Here is a 7,159-nt window from a genome sequence, read left to right on the forward strand (position 1 = left end):
TATCCGGGCCAGCCCAGCACACACCTGGCAGGTGAGAAACTTCAGGGAAGAGGTGAACTGCTTTCTGAATGAAGCATGTGGGTCCAAACAAACAAACAAAAAACCCTCCGAATCACTTATTGAAGCAGAGTCCAGAACCCAGGCTCCATGAAGTAAGAGTGCCTACCGTGAGGAGGTCAGGACATTCTTAGTAGCTACAGCTAGAGTCTCCTGAGGTCTTACTGATCTGGTTTCAAGTGGGGTCTGTGACTCAATGGCCAAGAAAGAATTCTTGAGATGTTTTTGGTGCAAAAAGGTGGGTTTTTAGTTTAGTTTTTTTTTTTTTTTTAAGATTTTATTTATTTATTTGACAGAGAGAGAGACAGCGAGAGCAGGAACACAAGCAGGGGGAGTGGGGAGAGGGAGAAGCAGCCTTCCCGCGGAGCAGGGAGCCCGATGCGGGGCTCGATCCCAGGACCCTGGGATCATGACCTGAGCCGAAGGCAGATGCTTAACGACTGAGCCACCTAGGGCGCCCCAGAAAGGGTGGTTTTATTAAAGCACAAGAACAGGACCCCGGGGGTGCAGAAAGAGTTGCCCCGGAGTTGTGAGGCGTGGCTGATTATAGACTTTGGAGGGGGGTGGGTAGTAAAGACAAAGGAAGTTTCCAAAAGGATTTTCATATGTGAAAGGAGCCTTATAGGATCCTGGAGGTCGGGTTAATATTAAGACCCTAAAAAAGGTTGCCTTTTGCCCGTAGCAAAGTATTACCATCGACTTGGCCGAGCTCCTTCAGGAAGGTCACTGCCTGTCCCACGTGCTTGTCAGTGGGCTGTAAGTCTTAAGGAGATTTAATTTGATCTACATTTCTTTTACCTTTGTTCTCCACATCCTGAATAATTTTGACACTTAAGTCTTTAAGGTTGCTGAGGGAGGAAGGTCTTATCTTCTGTAACTTCTTCCTGCTGAATAGGGGCATAGAGACGTCCCTACCTATGGGTCAACATTGGTCAGTTGGGGGCTGATATACATAGGAGTTAAAATAGGCAGAGGCAGCTGAATCCAAGGGAGACCGCATGTATGGCTCTTCCCCAGTGGAAAGGATCATCTGTCAGCTTGAAATTATGGCAGTGAAGGAGTCTGGGTACCAGGTGGAGAGAGACCTGGCAGAAAACAGCAAAACCTGATTAGAATAACAAAAAGAAAAAGGAGCCCAAGTAAGAGTCCTTTGATAGTTGACAAAAATCCTCTTCCAGCCCAGTAGTTTAACCAACCATTAAAGGAAAGAGAGGGATCATTTAAAGCACCAATGTGAGCATTCATGTCAGTTAGAAGCCCAGAAAAATGTCTGTGGTAATCTGGAACATATACACAGCATGTTGTTTTTATGATAGGACATGTTCCACCTTGTGCAGCAGTGAAAACATTTAATGCCATTCTAGTTTGTAAAACTGCTTTACACATTGGTGTTATTTCAGTATTTAATAGGGAAATGCTATTTTAAGTGTCATTTAGGGCTTTGACTGTGTACTTATTAAGAGTTTCCATGTGCCAAACGACATCCTCCAGTCTTAAAGAGGGAATAAATATGGATGCTGGGTGGTCATACCAGTGAAACACAGAAGGTGTCCACCATTGTTTTAAATTTGGAAAGTTGGGGGCCCCTGGGTGGCTCAGTCGGTTAAGCGTCTGCCTTTGGCTCAGCTCATGATCCCAAGGTTCTGGGATCGAGCCCCACATTGGGCTCCTAGCTCAGCAGGAAGCCTGCTTCTCCCCTGCCTGCCACTTCCCCTACTTGTGCTTGCTCTCTCCCTCTCTCTCTCTCTGTGTCAAATAAATAAAATCTTAAATTAAATAAATAAATAAATAAATAAATAAATAAATAAATAAATTTGGAAGGTTGGCTGGATTGGTAATGGGTTTAATTATGCGTCCATGCATCCAGGCAAAACCAGAGTACAGTGGCCTATCCAGGATGGGGGAAGCCATGGCCACAAGTTAGAGGTGGGTCTGGTTAAAGGTCGCTATTGGATGCATGGCTAAAGTCTCTATTTGTAATTTTACATCAATAGAGGTGGCTCCTAGGACAAATATGGCTAAGGGATAAAACCATCAAGAAGCCCTCTTTGTTTGAGGTCTAGCCTTGACAATATCCTAATTACAAGGAATCAACAGGCAAGTGGGAGATTTGTCTGGGAATATGGGCATCCCCGAGGGCATCATCCAATCCATCATTAGGAAAGTGGGGCTACCCTTTATCTCCACAAGTCCATAGTTAATCTCATGGAGTGGGGTATGCTCCAGGTTTTATTTTCTTTTAAGATTTATTTATTTATTTATTTATTTATTTATTTATTTATTTGAGAGAGAGAGCAAGAGAGAGCGAGCGAGCATGAGAGAGCGCGAGGGGTGGGGGTGGGGGCAGAGGGAGAGGGAGAGAGATTCTCTCGGGGCTCCATCCCAGAACTCTGAGATCATGACCTGAGCCAAAATCAAGAGTTCGCCGCCTAACCGATTGAGCCACTCTGCTGCATATGCTCTCTGGCTTTTAAAGAACGATTTTTGTCCTCCCAGCCACACAGAATTGGTCAGGGTGATAGTTGAGTTATACAATTGTTGGGGAATTCATCCCATTTTCCAGCTGTTCAAATAATGACACGCCCATAGCGGTCCTGTTATTTTGCCCACAGAATAGCAAGCAGAAGATTATCTGTTATTATTTCTCTGAAGTTCACCTCAAGTTGTCTAGCTTCGGCAAACAAACATTCCAAAGACAATCAGGGCTAGAATTTAACATCCGCAAAGATGTGTTATTGCAACATAACTTTTTTCTCTCTAAAATCACCCTTGTTTCTAGAGATAGCCAAATCCAGACTCATTTGTTTGTAAAGCAAGTCCAGTTTTCAGAAACTTGGCCCAATTGTTTACATAAGCTCAGCAGGAATAGTGATTGATCACATAGATCTTTCCAAATCTGCTTTGCTGGAACTTTTCATAAGGAATCTCAATTGACTTTCAGTAGCGTCTCTAAGCCAGAAACCAAGCCAACACTTGCCATCAGACATGCCTGCAGTAGCTGTAGATTTGGACGCATTCCTCTTCTTGAGGTCCCCAAATATCCTGAGGCTCCTGCACCTGCCAGGAGGTGACATCCTTTACGCACCTGGTAAGGCTGCTGGGACCTCTGTAAGCAAGCTATCAGGCCAGCATTTCCAAGGGGCTCTATTGACTCTGGGTTTCATAAAGTCAAACTTAATTCCTTAAAGCTGTTTGGTCATATCCGAGTCCATGCATGTCCCTCAAATACGACATTCCAGTCAAAGCCTTGGTAAAATAACCAATGTTTCTAATGGTGTCCTGTTACAAGGAGAACAGATTCTTACTGAACTTATGCAAATGATTATAATTGCTGTGGAAGAAAGAATACTTACTGAGACCTTTTTTTTTTTTAAGATTTTATTTATTTGAGAGAGAGAAAACAAAGGGAGAGTGAGGAGAAGCAGACTCCCCGCTGAGCAGGGAGCCCAATGTGGGACTCGACCCAAAGACCCTGAGATCATGACCTGAGCCGAAGGCAGATGCTTAACCAACTGAGCCACCAGGCACCCTACTGAGACCTTCTGAATTTTAGAGGGTTCAGGTAGAGAGAAATGCTACAATGTGTTCACAAATTAATACTTTATCACATTTCCACAAATCACGGATATCTTAAGAGAAAGTTTCCTTAATCTGGAAGAGCAAACATTAGAGAACCAGCAATGTTTCAAACAAGAGTCACAGAACTATACTCATCTTCTTCGGTTTTTAGCCCCACGTTACTAATTCGTGTTCAGTTTGAAGGCAGCTTTTTAGTTAGTTCTGGAAATTCTTACCCATTTCAGTTTTATGATCTTAAAGATATCAAATACCTGTATTTGTCAAAAGCCCTCTCTATGAATCTCCTTAAAGACAAAACTCATTTTACAAGGGCATCAGAACAATAACTATAAATGACAAAGAACTCTGAAATGGACACATTTCTTTTGCCTTTGTTCTCCACATCATAACCATGTTCAGGGCTAAATGAGGTAGCGCTTCTCAGTGCGGGGGAGGGGGGATGACTATGTTGCAGAATTTCTTTTCCTCAGGTGTCCGTGGTTCTTTATCACGCCGCTTCGAAGAATGAAGAGGTAGACCAGATGAAGGGCGGTGGGCAGCAAAACAAAGTTTATTGAGTGATAGTACAAAGCTCCCAAAGAGGGAAGGACCGAGAGGATTGCCAATTTGGTGTTTAAATCTAGGGTTTGTTATGGGCTCTTTGGTGTGGGCTGTTTTAATCTGATTAACCCTCCCTGCACCTGTCATCCAATCAGGTTTTTGTCCTCGTGCTCATCTACCTATCACGTGGTATTTCACACTTGGGAAAGGGTGTCAGACTCCCTCCGGGGTGGTTTCGTAGCCTCAGGGATCAAGAGGGTGGCCTAAGGCATGTGGCTGGCCACCAGATCAAGCTCGGTTTAGATATCCCACTGGCTGTTGAGCTGGCCCCTGGGCCTGGGTTAAGACGCCTGGGGCCATTCCCTTTCTTTCCCTCACGTACAAGTTATAAGTCCTCCCAGGAGGAAGACTGAAAGCTGGGGCACCGAGTAAAGCCTAGAATAACAAGATAGGGTCTTTTTCCTTTTAAGGGTAGTTTCCTCTTAGGACCAGGGGTGGTAGGGGGGTGGGGGTGGGGCTCTTGTCCCTACCTGCTTTTCTTCCTACTATTGTCTATTAACTACACAGCCTGGGTAAGGAAGAATATTCCTGGGACAGGGCCTACTGCATATCAGAGCGGAGCAGGCCACGCGGTATATTAGGTGATGGTGCTGAAGTGTATTTTAGGGGGGGTCTTTAATGCACTTCGACTGGGCCAGGATCAAGCTATCACACACAAACACACACACACCCCAATACACACACTCTATTTATCTATCTATGATGAGGGAGCAGAAGGCTGGCTGAAGACGAAGCTGACACCCCGCAACCTCCTCCCCACCCCCCACTCCTGGGTGGGACCTGTGTGACATTCCTCTGGGAATCTCCCAACGATCTTAATGTTAATACCTTGCTAGAGGGGCAAACAACCTAAACTTGACAATGTCAAGGCCTTGGGCATCTTGTAGGTCAGTCCTCTTTAGCATATGAAAGTTCTTTTTGAAACCTCCCTTTTCCTTACTTCCCCCAACTCCCTAGTGTGTGTGTGTGTGTGTGTATTATATATATATATATATATATTTTTTTTTTTTTTTTTAAAGTAATCTGTGTGCGCACAGTGGGGCTTGAACTCACAACCCTGAGATCAGGAGTCACATGCTCTACCCCCTGAGCCAGCCAGGCACCAGGATCACGGTATCACAATTTCGGATTAGTGGGCACCTGAGGTAAAAATTAAGAAGTGGAGTTTATAGAGTTTGGGGTGTAAATGTTGCTTGAGGCTTCCTATTACAGAGCTGATGAGTGTTTCTGGGAAGTTCTTATAGGGGACCATAAAGTTATTTGCAGCTTCTCTTTCTGGGCCAGAGTCTGGCGGGAAGAGGTGAGTGATGTTGATGCACGTGGCCGCGTGAGGGCAGACAGGCCTCGGGCCGCTGAAAGGGACCGGGAGAAACAGGTGAGCCCAACAACCGGGCTTGTGGATGATGAGGCTCTGGAAGGCAAGAGACTGGGTCAACCACGCTGCTGCTATTTATAGTTGCTTCACTCTGGGCCAATAACGGTGACCTCCCTCGGCCTCGGTTTCATCTAACCTGGGATTAGTGGCACCAACAGGAGATCCGATGCTCAGTATTCACTGTTAGCCCTTGTTGTATTCTCTAAGCGACACCGAAGATTCTCCTCCTGGCCCCACCTGACATCTTTTCAAGGCCCTGGGGCCCATAGTCCCGGTAGCCCTGAGAGGCTAGACTCTTGGGCAGCCCCAATTTATCAAGCATTTGAGGAATTCCTCCGGACTATTTCGCCAGAGGTGGGAGGAGACCCTCCCTTCGGCTAATCCCTTCTGCAGCTTTTCTTCTTCCTGGCAGAACGCAGATTCCTGGGTTTGCCTGGGCCCAAGGCACTGGAGAGAAAAAGCAGAAGTCTGCTCTGGTGGGGCACAGATCCGGAAAGCCTCGGGGCTGGGTGTCCACACAGCAGGGCTTCTCGGATGTTCCCGAGAGCTGGAACCACCTGGCGTCCTGGTTCAAGTGCAGGTTCTGAGCAGGTCTGGGGTGGAGCCTGAGAGTTTGCATTTCTGGCAAGCTCCCAGGCGCCGCGGCTATTGCCTGCCCATAAACCATCGAGGCCTGGAGGAACTGTGCTTCCGGGGGTGGGGGCTTCAGGAGTGTGGGCTGGTGCTTGCATGATTTAACTTTGAGGGGAATTGGAGTGGCCGGGGAGGCCCTGTAGGGCTGCCGGCTTCCATAACCTCTTCCTCAATATCCCAGGTTGGAGATGTAAGATGCGTTATCTGGCCCTGGGGTGTCATATGTACTAATCCCATGGGGGTGCCGTAAGTGTTCAACAAAGGAGTGGACTGGACTGGGGGTGTGTGTTGATTTATAGCCTTTGCTGATAAGGGTGATGCTCCCACCAAGGCCAGTTGCAAACGATGTAGGGGAAATGGGCCTCGGTGGGAAAACCACGCATTACCCCAACATACTTCCTGATTCCACAGGACTCGGCCTTATACTGCCTTGGAGTTTACAATTCTGCAAGTTGTAGATAACGATGCTAGCACAAAATAATTGTCTTTCGACACTAAACAAATGCTATCATCAGGGGAGCTTCCCTGACTGCCCTCCCTCCCTCCTATGGGGATCTAAAGCCACTTTAGATCCATTTGCAAATTCCTTTCAACATTCCTGATCTATAAATGTGTCTGCTCTTTGGATTCTCTTTCGAACCAGTTATAACAGCTGCCTGGGTCCCTGGATAATGAGTTAAAATCTTTAACATGTGCTTTTTTTTTTTTGTACAAGAGTCATAATTTTTAACTTTTGGGGGGAAAGTATGCTTTAACATTATTAACATGTCAGTAGACACAGAAAGATGCGCAGTAGCTGTAGATTACATTAGAGACTGTTTCAGTATTCCCTTTTATTAAGGTGAAATTCACAGAACATAAAATTAACCTTTGCAAAATGTACAACTCAGGGGCATTTAGTACATTCACAGTGTT

Source organism: Halichoerus grypus, chromosome 5 (assembly GCF_964656455.1).
Source record: "Halichoerus grypus chromosome 5, mHalGry1.hap1.1, whole genome shotgun sequence".
In the NCBI taxonomy this organism is placed as follows: domain Eukaryota; kingdom Metazoa; phylum Chordata; class Mammalia; order Carnivora; family Phocidae; genus Halichoerus; species Halichoerus grypus.